This window comes from Petromyzon marinus, chromosome 27 (genome assembly GCF_048934315.1).
Source record: "Petromyzon marinus isolate PM22_M1 ecotype Great Lakes invasive population chromosome 27, UKy_Petmar_22M1.pri1.0, whole genome shotgun sequence".
NCBI lineage: Eukaryota > Metazoa > Chordata > Hyperoartia > Petromyzontiformes > Petromyzontidae > Petromyzon > Petromyzon marinus.
In genome coordinates this window covers 3579941-3591442 of record NC_133693.1, presented here as the reverse complement: position 1 = coordinate 3591442, position 11502 = coordinate 3579941, and the positions used below count along the sequence as shown (strand labels likewise).

At 50.0% G+C, this 11502-nt stretch overlaps 1 protein-coding gene across 4 annotated transcripts in view; it reads left to right on the top strand.

Moving 5' to 3' along the window:
* The first annotated feature begins 10030 nt into the window (after window positions 1-10030).
* Window positions 10031-11502, top strand: part of LOC116946625 (solute carrier family 45 member 4-like) — a 54149-nt gene continuing 52677 nt past the window's right edge. For 2 of the 4 annotated variants that reach the window (XM_076070018.1, XM_032961717.2), the window contains exon 1: window positions 10036-10135. The gene's annotated coding sequence lies outside the window, so the exon portion shown is untranslated. Of the gene's footprint in view, window positions 10136-11502 lie in introns of all 4 variants that reach the window. The other 2 variants (XM_032961718.2, XM_032961719.2) reach the window with 2 other exon arrangements.

Here is an 11502-nt window from a genome sequence, read left to right as displayed (position 1 = left end):
GTTTCTTGTAGTTGGTCACCAGGTTTGCACATCTCAGGAGGGATTTTGTCCCACTCCTCTTTGCAGATCTTCTCCAAGTCATTAAGGTTTCGAGGTTGACGTTTGGCAACTCGAACCTTCAGCTCCCTCCACAGATTTTCTATGGGATTAAGGTCTGGAGACTGACTAGGCCACTCCAGGACCTTGATGTGCTTCTTCTTGAGCCACTCCTTTGTTGCCTTGGCCGTGTGTTTTGGGTCATTGTCATGCTGGAATACCCATCTACGACCCATTTTCAATGCCCTGGCTGAGGGAAGGAGGTTCTCACCCAAGATTTGACGGTACATGGCCCCGTCCATCGTCCCTTTGATGCGGTGAAGTTGTCCTGTCCACTTAGCAGAAAAACACCCCCAAAGCATAATGTTTCCACCTCTTTGTTTAACGGTGGGGATGGTGTTCTTGGGGTCATAGGCAGCATTCCTCCTCCTCCAAACACGGCGAGTTGAGTTGATGCCAAAGAGCTCCATTTTGTCTCATCTGACCACAACACTCTCACCCAGTTGTCCTCTGAATCATTCAGATGTTCATTTGCAAACTTCAGACGGGCATGTATATGTGCTTTCTTGAGCAGGGGGATCTTGCAGGCGCTGCAGGATTTCAGTCCTTCACGGCGTAGTGTGTTACCACTTGTTTTCTTGGTGACTATGGTCCCAGCTGCCTTGAGATAATTGACAAGATCCTCCCGTGTAGTTCTGGGCTAATTCCTTACCGTTCTCATGATCATTGCAACTCCACGAAGTGAGATCTTGCATGGAGCCCCAGGCCGAGGGAGATTGACAGTTCTTTTGTGTTTCTTCCATTTGCGAATAATCGCACCAACTGTTGTCACCTTCTCACCAAGCTGCTTGGCAATGGTCTTGTAGCCCATTCCAGCATTGTGTAGGTCTACAATCTTGTCCCTGCCATCTTTGGAGAGCTCTTTGGTCTCGACCATGGTGGAGAGTTTGGAATCTGATTTATTGATTGCTTCTGTGGACAGGTGTCTTTCATACAGGTAACAAGCTGAGATTAGGAGCACTCCCTTTAAGAGTGCGCTCCTAATCTCAGCTCGTTACCTGTATAAAAGATACCTGGGAGCCAGAAATCTTTTTGATTGAGAGGGGGTCAAATACTTATTTCCCTCCTTAAAATGCAAATCAATTTAACATTGTTGACATGAGTTTTTCTGGATTTTGTTGTTGTTATTCTGTCTCTCACTGTCCAAATAAACCTACCATTAAAATTACAGACTGATCATTTCTTTGTCAGTGGGCCAACGTACACAATCATCAGGGGATCAAATACTTTTTTTACCTCACTGTAACATCTCCTAGCCACCGTGGCGCCCTGTGGTGCCTTGTACGGCCGTGTTCCACTGTTAGCTCTAAAAAGAAATACGATTTTTCCGCCCCGGCGTATACGGTTATATTTAGAAGTTGGTTCTTAATGCGATGCGATTAATAATGCACGGGGAAGGCACTCTGTGTGTATTGCCGCACAGGAGAGAGAGAGAGGAGAGAGACAGAGAGGCCGTTTTGCGAGCGGGTGCACAGACCGATGTTTGTGTCACGCTGAGCGCAGGCCGGAATTCCCGTGGATGCATTCGCCCTCGCCGCCGTCGCGCTCAAACAGAAGGCTGCGGTGGGCTCCTGCTTCGCCGTAAATAAACAAATCATTTCAGTGACACTGCCGCATGGCCAAGAGGCGCAGCCATGCAAGTGTCTCGCTCGCGCCAACGTCGATGGAAGGTTCCTCCCGCTCGTGGAATCTTTACGCAAACCCCGTCCATAGCGTATTGTTGGCCTACTTTCACACTAAAACAGACCCTTTGGAATGTGTGAACTGCTAGAATGTTACCTGTGACACCTTTGTCTTGATATCTTTCCTAACCATGGGGACACAATCCTCAGTACATTTCACATGCGCTCAATAGTTAACACGGGTCTACATATTTCATGGCCACGCAAGTTAATTCGCTCGACTGGTACACAGGAGGTCGTGGGTTCGATCCCGACCCTGACCCTTGCTGTATATATGGAGTTTGCGTGTCTGTCTCTCACCATCATCACGGTGGCTAGGAAATGTTAACTACCTCGCCTGGTCTACAGGAGGTCGTGGGTTCGATCCCGATCCCGACCCTGACGCCTGCTGTATATTTGGAGTTTGCGTGTCTCTCTCTCATCATCATCACCGTGGCTAGAAGATGTTAACTACCTCGCCTGGTATACAGGAGGTCGTGGGTTCGATCCCGACCCTAACGCCTGCTGTATATTTGAAGTTTGCATGTCTCTCCCCGTGGTCGCGTGGATTTTTCTCCAGGTCATCCGGGTTTTCCCTCCACATTTAGAATCAACATCATGCGTTTAGAGTATGTTGGCTGCTATACATTTCCATGTGACGATAAGCCACTTCGTTAAGCTATCCAGGGGCGGAGCCAGGGGGGTGACAGGGTAGACCATTGTCACCCCCGAAAAAAAAATCAAAAATCAAAAATCTGAAACATTCTGCGTATAAGTGTACGATTCTCGGTCTGGCGAACTCCGTGCAACTGAATTGTCAGAGTGTGTTGCCAACCGATGGCGTCGGGTATAGCCGATTTCTTAGCGTGTCGTCCTTGGCCTGCTCCTGAAGCGCAAGACGAGCCTGCCCTTCAGCGGAGGCGTGATCGTTCGCCTTCGCCGCCGGATGAAGAACGGATTTCGCCTCGACAGCTACGGCCTGTTCGCGCTCTGGATCGCGACCCCGCCACGAGGCTACCGATGGCGGCGATGGCGTAGTCGGACGCCCAAGTATTGCGCTACGCGTATCTGCAAGCGGGACGGTTCGTACCGCCTCCGGCTCCACAACCTGGCCTGACCGGGACGTTGAAATACCCGTCCAAGTTCGTTGGCGGCGCTGCCCGCCGCCCGACGGCGTCTTTGTTTGTTCAGTTCGACCGGCTCGAGTACTCATTCATCAGCGAGTCTGTTTACTGCCTCTATTGCTACCTCTTCCCGCCGTCGTCAAGCACAGATAACGTTGCGTCGGCATTCATCTACTCCCCCGGCTCCTCAACCTGGAATAAGATCGGTGGCAAGAATTGCAGCCTACTCACGCATCAGGGTGGGCACAAGTCGGCACACAACATCGCCGTGAAGAAGGCCAGGGACCTTCTGAACGCCCGGCAGCACGTCGTCACAGGCGACGCTGGGCTGGCCCGACAGAATACCAAAACTATTGACGGCAACCGCAAGCACCTGGACGCCTCCGTCGACGTCATGCGCGTCTGCATGAACCAGGGCATTGCGATGCGGGGAGACGACGAGCCGCCTGGCTCTCTTAACCGGGGCAATTTTCTAGAGATTCTCAACATGTTACGCAAGCGCGACGCACTGCTGCATGCGGCCATCACCTGGGAGAACGCGCCGCAGAATGCGACCATGACCAGCCCCGACGTTCAGAAGGACCTGATCCATTCTCACGCTCAGCTGGTGCGCCGGCGCCTCGACACCGAGATTGGCGACGCGTACTATTGCATCATGGCGGACGAGTCGCGTGACGTCAGCAAGAAGGAGCAGCTGGTCGTCGTCAACCGCTTTGTCAAGGTCAGTACGGGCATCCTGCACGAGCGACTCATCGACATTCAGCATGTGTCGGACACGTGTGCGCCCACCCTCTGCAGCGCCATTGTCAACCCGCTCTCGAGTCGCCAGCGCCCTATTGAGACCTGCCGCAGCCAAGGATACGATGGCGCGTTGAGCATGAGCGGTGAGATCGCTGGCTTGCAGACCTTGATCAAGGCCATGAACGACATGGCCTACTACACGCATTGCTGGGCGCATAAGCTGCAGCTCACTCTCGTCGCTGCCTGCACAAATGGCGTCGCCGACATTGCCGCGTTCTTTGACCTCGTCCAGGACATAATCCACACTGCCACCGGCTCGTGCAAGCACAACGACCAACTGCTCGCCGAGCACAAGAAGCTCGTCGACGACCTGGTCGATGAGCTGGCAGTCTCCACTGGCCGCGGTCAGAATCAGGAGATGGCGTTGTTGGCGGCGGGCAACACGAGGTGGTTGTCTTTCTGGTGCTCGCTGCACCGCCTGATTGAGATGTTCAACGCGACTGCCGCCGTCATCCAGAACGTGGAAGAGGACGGCGCCAAGGCAGAGCAATGGGCCGAAGCTCATCGCCTTCTCAACGACATGTTCTCGTTCAAGTTCGCGTTCTGCCTGCACCTGACGGAGCGCTTGCTTAAGATCACGAACGATTTGCACGTGGCGCTGCAGAAAGAGGACCAGGACGTTGTCAATCCGATGCGGCTTGTCGATTGCACCATTGAGTCGCTGAAAGAGCTGCGCGAGAACGGCTACGACGATTTGCTCAAGGACGTCAACGCCTTCTGCGACGTCAACGAGGTACCCGTCGTCGACATGAACGCGATCTACACCCGCCCTGGACGTCCTCGGCGCTGCACCTACGTCATCACCAACGACCACGTGTTTCACATCGAACTCTTTAGCACCTCGATCGAGAAGATGCTGGTCGAGCTCGATCTGCGTTTCAGCACGGAGTTGATGAAGATGTTGCGGCTGGCGGTCCATTTATCGCCCCACAATCGATTTGAGTCGTTCAACGTCAGCAAGATCCTGGAACTGGCCTGTGATTTTTACAAGCGCGATTTTCCTGATCTCGACATGCTTCTTCTCGAGCAGCAGCTGCTCCACTTCGAACAGGAAATCCGGCGAGATGAAGAGCTGAATAATGTGAACACGCTGCCAATGCTGTCCATCAACCTGGCGACAAGCGGCCGCGGAGATTCCGGCTTTCACCTGGTCTACCGCCTGGTGCGCCTCGTGTTGACGCTACCGGTGGCCACCGCCACAGCCGAGCGCATCTTTAGCGCGATGAAGCACATTAAGACCCGATTGCGTACCACCATGGGCGCCGAGTATTTTACTGACGCGATGCTCCTGTTCGTCGAAAACGACGTCGCAAAAGGCGTCACCAATGACGAAATCATGGAGCAGTTCCAGTCGATGCGCCCACGTCGCAACCGTATCGTCTGAACTCTAGTTCATCAGCCTGACTCTCTAAATCATTCTTGAAATTAAAATTTGTTGAATGTCACCCCGGGCTGAAAATCCTGGCTCCGCCCCTGAAGCTATCATTTGTGGCCAGGTCGCTTCTGAAAAAAAAAAGAGATCCATTTAGCTCAGTGGGCCTTACCTGGTTACGTAAAAAGTTTATATTTTCAGTTTCATCGTTCAATGACACAGCGAGTGCGTCTCTCGCTGTTAGGGGCATCGCGGGAGACATTTGTCGGTCCCCGCTTGTCAAAATCGTTCACGACATGTTGGTTATTTGCGCCATTCGTACAGAGACTGCAACAAGACTCTGGCGAATGAGGTCCTCCTTGTCAACAGGCGACCATCGTCTGCAGGAGTTTCACAGTAGGTGAGGAGGTGAGGGCGAGGTTACAATAATAAAAATAATAAAAATGTAAGGCGCACAAAAAATTGTAACGCGCGCAATTTTCACTCTGCCCGACGACAGCGACCCTGAAAGTGCCCAGCTAATAGATCAGCTCAGTTAAAGTAAAAACAAAATATGTGGGGTGTGGGAGGGGTTAGAAGGCGCTTAAAGGTAGGTAAAGAGTTATAAAGTGGCTCGACTGCATTCAGCAACTGGAGGATGGGTCGTAGAGCTTTACTCGATATTCTTTTTATCTGTCAATATCAGCGGGTTTCTTGTCTTCTTATTCTTCCTCTTCTTTTATCGAACATAATCCCCTGGACCTGTGGTAGTGACGTGTGGCACTAAAGTCACAAGCACAAGTGAAATAAATATACAATAACGTGGTTTAACAATTCCAATGTTATGCAATAGCAAGAGGCAACAATACCGCGGGTTACATCGTGAGCCCTGCTGAATCAGAGAATTAGAATATCGATTTATACTGGAGGAATCCGATGAGCTATGAAGCTTTCTCTCAACATCTCACACCCCACCCCATGGATGCTCACCAGCGCATGTGGAGGCTGTGGCGTTGCTGTGGTGGACTTGTGGTGGACTCTGTCCCTCCACCAAATGTCCCTTTGGCTTAACCCAAGTTCACGCTCCTTAGCGGTGTCCCCACTTCTACTGGGTCCCCGAATCTGAGAGGCACTGGAGCCAGACTTTATGCCCACCATATCGCCCGCCCATACTGGACATGTGTGAAGAAGAGCTTCATAGCTCATCGGATTCCTCCAGTCTAAATAAATATTCTAATTCCGATCACAACCTCTCTTTATTATTGCTCATGTGCTATGAAGGGCCATTGCCCGAAACGTCGCCAATTATATATATTTTTTTTATTTTAAGGCAGTGTTGTTGACAAGTGCGTTGAGTTTTCTTTGTTTTGTTTAATTTACCCACTTAATTTTTTTCTTCTGTCATTTTGGTACCTCGGGTCACTCCTGCAAATAAGACTCATCCTGGTGTCTTGAGTTCTCACCTGGTTATAAGAATAATATTATGATATTTTATATTGCATGAGTCACGCTAATTACATCTCAAAACGCTGCTGTATAATCTGGTGCCCACAATTGCTCAAGATTCGTGGTCCTATATTTGGATGTTTGGGTGAACACATGGACTTGAATGATAAAAAAATGAAAACTAGTTTTACAATTTCCGGCAATAAAACAGGTGTTAAAATTTTGATTTAAAGCTTTCGTGACTGCAGTAATTCATATTCTTAGTTTTTTCGGTAAAGTCACGTTGAAGGGAAACAACAAAATAATAAAATATATATAAAACAATAAAAAAATTCTCACTACGTTTCGACCATAACTCAAATGGTTGTCTTCAGGTGTGAAGACGACCATTTGAGTTATGGTCGAAACATCATGAGAATTTTTTTATTGTTTTATATATTTTATTATTTTGTTGTTTCCCTTCAACGTGACTTTACCGAAAAAACTAAGAATATGTGTTAAAATGTTCAAACACCAAATATATTCCTTTTGCAAGGCAAACACTTTTTTTGTCTATTGCTTGAGGAACTGCCGAGTTTCGATTGGAATTGGCCATTATTGGCCATTTCATATCACACTTAAAAACTCTCTAGTTTACTGATGCTGCCATGCAGCGGGTAGATGCACGCACTTAATGGTGTCCTGCGTTTTGTGGTACCATTTGCACGATTGACTGCATAAGATCAAAGAAACTGTTATCAGGATCATCGTTTAAATATTTTTACTTTAGCCGCTATCAGGAGCTTTATTGTCCCGCCATCCGGTTTTGTGTTGGGTTCACCTCCGCACACGTGATCGTGTTTGCGTTGTGTCTCTCTGTGGTGTTCTCTCTCTGGCTCGTGTTGTGTTCGCCCTCTGTACTATTGGTCGTGTTGTGTCTCTCTGTGGTGTTCTCTCTCTGGCTCGTGTTGTGTTCAACCTCTGTATCCTTACTCGTGCACGTGCTGTGTCTCTGTGGAATGTCTCGTGCCAATTTTGATGTTAATGTGGTTCGTAATGTTCTGTTTTTGCAATGCAATTTGCATGAATGACGTGATATAAAATAAGAGTTAATATTATTATCACACGATACACACCTTAACGCTGAGTGATGGTGCTAGCCCATTGGGGACTTGGGGACCCATACATTATTTTGCAGCCCCCCGCCCCCCCCCCCCCATTTAAATGTATACATTTATTGTGATATGAACGAACATAGACAGGATATATATTGATGTATGTATGTATGTTGAGCCTCTTTCACACCGTACATAGCCAAACGTGCTAATCGGAGCTGCGGTGGGGGGGGGGGGGGGGGCAATAATCTAAAAACTAAAAGTAGTTTAAAAAAATACGTTTTCAATCTAGATGATATAAAAGTGCATAGCTCCAGTGGCTTTCTAATGTCGACAGGAAGAGCGTTCCAGACGGCCACAGAAGCGCATCTGAAAGCTTGCGACGATACAATGAGCGTCTTTGTTCCCTGGCTGGTAGTGCGATCAAAGAAATGTAGACAAACTTGGAACAGTAGAGTAAGACGAGAAGAGATACAGACACGATGGAGGTTGCAGTCAGATATGAAGAGAGATACAGTTGAGACAGAGAATCAGTGCGATGAGAGAGAAAATATACAAGAGGTAGATGTCGCGAGATGAGAGATATTCGTTGGCTTTCGTCAGTGTGTTATGCTTCTTAGGATTTGAATTTGAGCTGATATTTTATGCACCCCTAATTATTTTTTCTCCAATAATCCAGGGCCCCCTGGCTTGGATCCTTGATAATGGTCTCAACAAGGAAGCAAGGTCACCTCCAGAATGCGACGATTGAAATCAGCTGCTCCGGTGCGAAATAATAGAGCCAACACGAGTTCACACGTGATAACGTTCTGTTCTCTCTTTGAACCCCCAAAAAAGTCTGAAAAATAACCTAAGGGGCGGAGGAGGAAGACGTGGAGGTTGGGAGACATCGATTGACTTTATGCAACGTGTCACGCAGCGATGCGGGGTTGTTGGGGCGTGGGTTGGCGGGTAACAAAAAAAAATCGTGGAATTCACGTAACCCTTTGGGCTGCTAAGTGGCCAAGTAGTTGCCAGTCCAGAAAGTGGATTTAATCATGCACCTGTGCCTATACTGTGAGTGTTATATTACTATGACGTTTACAATTAAATTGGCCAAACCACCTACCTTTATTAATCATCGCACTCTAAAGTAGAGCTGGGATTGTGATCCGATTAATTAAGTAATCGATTACTCTTACAATTATTGAGCTCGATCAACACGAAAGTAGTTGAGAACGGGAGGCGATGGTAGGGGCTTGGCGATGTCGTCAGCCGCGTCACGCTGGGTGTGGCTTATAGGGGTTTCCCGCCTTCAGGAGACAGCGTGTTTTGTTAAAGGGGGCCCAAGTGATCAACCACAAGACGTTGGTCTATTGTAATTTTCCGTCAGTTAAGCAACCGAAAAGACAGTCCCAGCCATAGTCTTAAGACTCAGTGAGGCTTTCCTGCTTAGTCAAGAAGGCACTACTGCTATTATCATTATCACCGCGTAATATAATTCACGTTCTCCACAATGGCCATTCAGCATCGTGATGGAAGATATAAATAACGAAAGAGATAGGCAGACAATTGTCTCCCCCGGGGGGCCAATGGGTTGCGTAAGAAGACAAGCGGCGGATGGTCCTCACAAACTTGTTCTTCTGGCATGCATCAAGATGACGTCAGATCTGTCTTAGCCGCAGGCAAGTTCAGCCACTCTTGAACTCACCATCTATTCAATCTTCACTTAAAGCTTTTCGTGACTGCAGGAAGTATCACGCGCGGATCGGAGAACCACACCGCAGGTTAAACACGCAATTGTTCACGTGACGAAGAGCAAGTGAGCGTGGGCAAGGCACGCCGCTTGAAGGGACTGGCATGGTGGGTTTGGGGGTCGAGACTAGCGATGGAGTGGCAGCCTAATGACGGTACACGCCCGAGAAGGATGCTCGCCAGGGAGATGGAGCGATGACATCGGTTCGCGTGCATTCGCGTGACTGTTTCCGCGAGGGATGGCGGTGGCTTGATGGGATGCCTCCATCCAGCAGTGGAACGATCATGGCTCACGATGATGACCAGAGCGTCGAAGCTCGAGGCTATGTCTGGGGCGGAGCTTTGGTTGCAAGGGGGCGGGGGCTCGCTGAGTCTTTGTGGGCGGGGCTTCAGAAACTCGTGCGGATCCTTTTGCGCCGAAGGGGGCGGGGCTTCGACACTGGACGGGGCTTCAGCACTGACGGGGGCCGGGCTTCAGCTCTACATGGGGCGGGGCTGCAATCCTGAATGGGCGAGGCTTCAACACTTAAAGGGGCGGGGGGCTTCAACACTGAAAGTGGCGGGGATTCAGCGCTGAAGGGGGCGGGGTTTGAATACTGAAGGGGCAGGGCTTCAACACTGAATGGGGCGGAGATTCAGCACTGAAGGGGGCGGGGGCTTTCAATGGGTTGTGGGCGGGGCCTTCGGAGGCAGTGGGCGGGGCCTAATTATTGGTGGGCGGGGCTCGGGCACCGCACTGCGCCTCCCCCGTGCTTACCCCCCCCGGCGACTGAAGGAGGTTTGGTGGTGGTGAGGAGGTTTGTGGTGAGGAGGAGGAGAGGTGAGGAGGTACGTGTTCCCGTAGTCTGTGTGGCACCGCGGCTCGGCCGTTCACATCGTCAAAACTGAGGATGGATCGTGGTGGTTGTTTGGTGGTGGTGGTGGTGCTGTTGGTGTTAAGTGGGGGAGCTTACGCGGCGCTGATGCAGTCACCACCACTACCACCACCACACACGGGCCCTGTCATCGGCCATGCGGGTACTGCCAGTGAGTGGCCTTGAACCTTGGCGGCCCGGGCTCTTCCCTGCGGGTGGGGGTCCCTCTTGACGTCCAACCGGGCCTCTTGAGGCATCTTAGGGTCCTGGATCTGGGGGTCTCCTACAGCGTTTTGTTTCTTCCCTTGACCATGGGAATTTGAGATTGGAGTGTTGGCGGGAGCTGATGTGGTGGTCCTCACCTTGAAGGGCCTTTGGCGCAGGGGTTTTTCTGTCTTGTGGTGTTGTTGTTATTTGACTTGCATCCCACTGGGATTTTTGCACACAGCGTTGGTGTACGGTGCTATTTCAGGAATATTTTGATATTTTTTTCCTGTATTTTCTGTTTGCACAGTCACATAATCACTTTAAGATGTTTTCTTGTTCATGTTTTTTGTTTGTTGCGGTTGCACCCGATTCAAGAGCCGAATGGCTCGCAGGGCTATACCAAACAAATGAACTATGAACTATGGTAATGGGATGGGATGTCACGAGTTCTAACGTGGGTCCGTGACTTGTGGGGTCCACGTTTCACGGGGGGTCTGTGTTGTAGGGGCTCGTGTGGAGGTCGACTCTTGGTCTGAGCGGTCCAGAGGATTTGGGCTTGTGGGTTGCAGGTTCCACGCGGTTTCATGGTGGGATTCTGCGTGGGTCTGGGTCATTGATCGCCCCGTGGTCTCCTTGCACGCCGAAGACCCAGAGTCGAACCTGGACCACGCGGCCGTCCTCGGTTTGCATCGATCAGCTGCTGTAGTAGCTGCTTGGACCCAGGGCTAAGTGGTGGGCAGCTGTGTGTGTGTGTCTCTGTGTGTGTGTGAACTGTGTAATGTGTGTGCACTTTTTGTTAAACGTGTGTGGGTGCGTTGTGTTTACTGCGCGTCTTGCGTACGTTGTGCGTGTGTGTTAAGTGCTTATGTGTTATCCTGTTGTGTATGTGTAGCGTGTGTGTGTGCTCTCCATACTGGTTGTGTATTTTGTGTGTGTACTGTGTGTGTGCTGTGTGTGCTCCTCGTGTGTGTTGCGTTACTGTGTTTTGCGAGCTGTATCCGTGCGTGCTGCCTATGTATATTATGTCTAATGTGTGTGTATATTGTGTACTCCACATGTATAATTGTATGCCGTACAGTGTGTCTAATGTTACGTGTCAGCTGCCATCAATGAAACTACAACAAGTATACTGTC